We start from the raw sequence: 4,694 nt of genomic DNA on the forward strand, positions 1-4,694 counted from the left end.
AATTGAATTCGATGATAATTATATTGGTTATTATTTGCACAAAGGTTGCTGCAACTGCAAACAAGGCCGACAGCAAGAAGCTTGTGAGTGATGCTTGGTGGAGATACACTGCCCTTGTGAGACCTGTGCTTCATTGAATATGGTTACCCAGTATGGAGTCCTACTTCTTTGTTTTGATGCAGATCATTTGGAAAGGGTTTAGAGAAGAGCTACTAAGCTTGTGTTATTTACCATATCAAGATGGCTTTAAGAGATTCTCTGAACTCTCTGAACAATCGATGCAAGAGAGGTGACATGCTCCAGGTCTTCACTTTTTTTTTTTTTTTTAATGGTTGTGCCAGGATGTTTCAAGATCATGTCTTTGTAAAAGTGAGATACCAACCCACGAGAGGTCATTAATGGAAGTTTTTTTTTTTAATTTTTTTTTAAAGCAAAGAAGCATTCATTGAACATGTGAAATGGATTATTTAGTTAAAAGATCATCACTGATTGAAATGGTCTTCCACAACAGTGAAGGCCTTTAAGACTCTTAGATCACTAGAAATGCAGGCAGATCAGCTTGTGCTGACTCTCCAACATTCCTGATCAAAAGCATCAATTTTGCAAAGAACAGAACAATCAACATGATCAACCATCATCTGCTTCCACATATATTTGTGTGTTTTGTATTATCATTAATGGAGGGGACAAGTGACAATTGAAGAGCAAATCGGATAAGATTGGGTTAAGAGACCAGGGTGGTTGAGCAGTGAGATAAGGAATGCTGTTAAGGAGAAGCAGAAGGCATTTATTAGGTTTAAAATAACAGGACTGGAGTTGGATTGATATCACTTTGGGAGTAAACAGAGGCAAGCTAATAAAATAACTCGGCAAGACAAAAGAGAGGATGAGAAGGACATGGCTCAGAATATTAAACATCATAGCAAGGCATTATTCAAATATATCAGGGGAAAAGAACAGGTTGGGACCGGTGTGGGCCCATTGATGAAAGTGAGATAGCAGGCTTATTAAACCGGTATTTTGCTTCAACTATTACGCAAGAACAGTCAGGAGAATTACCAATAGCTGAGAGTATTTATCGAGGAGGTGAAAAAGGGCTTTTACAGAAGATCCAGGTTGGAGTGGAGGAAGTAGAGGAACAGCTAGGTAATCTCATGATAGATAAGGCGAGGTAATCCCAGATTGTACGCACCCGAGAGTGTTGAGGGAAGTGGCTGAGCAAACTAGAACAGCACTCGGTAGACCACATGGCTCCGCCAAGTTGAACAGTTTTCGTACAGCGTGGGTTTTTAATGTTAACATGATGCAAACACTAATACTCCTACGTTCACCAAGTTTCGTAGAACTTCTGAGGATGAAGACCTCACGCCTTGTCAATCCCATAAAAAAAAATTCCATATTAAGTAGGTCAATTTAAAGGTCAAAAGTCATTGCTATTCCGGGATCGCCTTCTCTTTTTTTTTAACTTCTCAAACTTCTCAAACTTCCTTTTTAACTTCTCAAAAAGTATTCCCGGGATTTAGATGTATTTGGGAGGAATCATCCCTGGATGGTGCTTTCACAGGTTTGTTCAAACCATCGGATGATTTACATATGTTCCGCGGGTTATCCACACCTGCCAATGGTTCCCTGGTTCTACCAAGTGAGCCCAGGGGCATTGCCCCAATTTTTAACTCACCTGGAACGTCGTTCCAGGTGGGGGAGCATATGGGATGGCACGTCGTCCGTCCGTCCATCCGTCCACAAACACTTGCAACTTCTTCGAAACTGCTCATGGGATTGTGACCAAAGTTGTCGAAAATTATATTTGGTCTGCTGCAAGTCAAGTTTGTGCACAGTATTAAAAAAATATCGAGCCCTCAGGGGGTCAAAGTGGGTCCAGGTTTGACCCCCCGCCCCCCCCAAAATAACTTTGCTTTTCCCTCTGAAACCACACGCTCAATTCCGATGAAACTTGACCACAGCTTTCAACATTCGTGATTTTCTAAACTCTAAAGTTTGCTCACGGCATAAAAATTCAGGATCTTGGTTGAGGGGGGGTTTGAATGACTTCCTCATGATCTGGGTGAGCGTCAGGACCCACGGTCCTTTTTTTAGATCCTCGTGGAGGATCTCAAAGTCGAACTCACGTTGTTGTTCTTCATCTTCTTCTTGTGGACTTTTTTGTTTCACAGCCTCCAGTTTTCATCGAAACTTCCTGAAACTTGGTGTATATATGTAAAAATACCCTGCGCAGACAGTAACCATCTCCGATTTTGAAAATTCCTCATAGAAAAAAAAGTTATGACGTCAAAATATCTCCGCTGATGGAAATCGCCTAAAAAATTATCTCTGAAACTAGGCAAGCTTTTTGAATTCTGTTTGCAGGAATCGAACAGGGCATTAGCAGAGATGAATTACCGTACATAGGATACATCACTATGACGTCATATCAATTTTTTGTGACGTCATTCCTATTTCTTGACATTTTTTGTTTCACAACCCAGAGTTTTCATCGGATCTTCGTGAAACTTGGCATACATATGTAAAAATACCCTGCGCAGACAGTAACCATCTCCGATTTTGAAAATTCCTCCTAGAAAAAAAAGTTATGACGTCAAAATATCTCCGCTAATGGAAATCGCCTAAAAATTATCTCTGAAACTAGGCAAGCTTTTTGAATTCTGTTTGCAGGAATCGAACAGGGCATTAGCAGAGATGAATTACCGTACATAGGATACATCACTATGACGTCATATCAATTTTTTGTGACGTCATTCCTATTTCTTGACATTTTTTATTTCACAACCCAGAGTTTTCATCGGATCTTCGTGAAACTTGGTGTATATATGTAAAAATACCCTGCGCAGACAGTTACCATCTCCGATTTCGAAAATTCCTCCTAGAAAAAAAAAGTTATGACGTCAAAATATCTCCGCTGATGGAAATCGCCTAAAAATTATCTCTGAAACTAGGCAAGCTTTTTGAATTCTGTTTGCAGGAATCGAACAGGGCATTAGCAGAGATGAATTACCGTACATAGGATACATCACTATGACGTCATATCAATTTTTTGTGACGTCATTCCTATTTCTTGACATTTTTTGTTTCACAACCCAAAGTTTTCATCAGATCTTCGTGAAACTTGGCATACATATGTAAAAATACCCTGCGCAGACAGTTACCATCTCCGATTTTGAAAATTCCTCCTAGAAAAAAAAAAGTTATGACGTCAAAATATCTCTGCAAATGGAAATCGCCTAAAAAATTATCTCTGAAACTAGGCAAGCTTTTTGAATTCTGTTTGCAGGAATCGAACAGGGCATTAGCAGAGATGAATTACCGTACATAGGATACATCACTATGACGTCATATCAATTTTTTGTGACGTCATTCCTATTTCTTGACATTTTTTGTTTCACAACCCAGAGTTTTCATCGGATCTTCGTGAAACTTGGCATACATATGTAAAAATACCCTGCGCAGACAGTAACCATCTCCGATTTCGAAAATTCCTCCTAGAAAAAAAAAGTTATGACGTCAAAATATCTCCGCTGATGGAAATCGCCTAAAAATTATCTCTGAAACTAGGCAAGCTTTTTGAATTCTGTTTGCAGGAATCGAACAGGGCATTAGCAGAGATGAATTACCGTACATAGGATACATCACTATGACGTCATATCAATTTTTTTGTGACGTCATTCCTATTTCTTGACATTTTTTGTTTCACAACCCAGAGTTTTCATCAGATCTTCGTGAAACTTGGCATACATATGTAAAAATACCCTGCGCAGACAGTTACCATCTCCGATTTTGAAAATTCCTCCTAGAAAAAAAAGTTATGACGTCAAAATATCTCTGCAAATGGAAATCGCATAAAAAATTATTATCTCCGAAACTAGGCAAGCTTTTTGAATTCTGTTTGCGGGAATCGAACAGGGCATTAGCAGAGATAATTTCTCGCAAACCTGATACATCACAATGACGTCATATTCGTTTTTATGACGTCATCATTAAGAGGACGAGGATCTCAGCTCATTCGAGCTTGTTATTGTTTTAGTATGCTGGTGATGTCCCTGAATGTCATCCTCTTGCGTCGAATTTCTGGGAGAGCCGAGACCGAGAGGGCCGCACGCACACTCGTCTCTTCGCTGTCCAACGTGGGTTCGAATCCCAAACCACCTATAAACTGTCAGCCTGCCGTTTCACAGGTCGGCTGGTTCATCAACGTGTGTGTCGTCCCGTCGGCTGCCATTACTTGGTGGACTGGACGTTCAAGATCCCATTGTGTCCTACGCGAAGAGTGGGTGAGCTGTCTCCGGCACCGTGGTCAAATTTCAAATTCCTGCCCAAACCAGAAGGGGGCACTGTATCAGCGGCACAGTAACGCCTTCAGCCAATGACGCTACTTTACAGCATTGCACGAACGAAATGAACAGAGGGTGTGTTCCAAAACCAATCAGCTGCTACTTTATCAACCGTTTCGTTGGAATGCTTGCTTGAGTGCTTAAGCCGCTCGGCGATCGCTCTTCAAGTAACAAGCTGATTATATAACGGAACACAGCCATGGTTGATCTCCCGGAAGTTTGCGAGTCACGTGATTTTTGAAACGCGAGGGTTGCGTCACTCTGCACGTGATCCCAACAGACCGATGAGCGAATCAGGAAACGCGAGGGAAGCGTCACTCGGCACGTGATCCCAACAGACCGATGAGC

This window comes from Eptatretus burgeri, chromosome 10 (genome assembly GCF_056783735.1).
Source record: "Eptatretus burgeri isolate ZD-2024b chromosome 10, Ebu_testis_v1, whole genome shotgun sequence".
Taxonomy (NCBI): domain Eukaryota; kingdom Metazoa; phylum Chordata; class Myxini; order Myxiniformes; family Myxinidae; genus Eptatretus; species Eptatretus burgeri.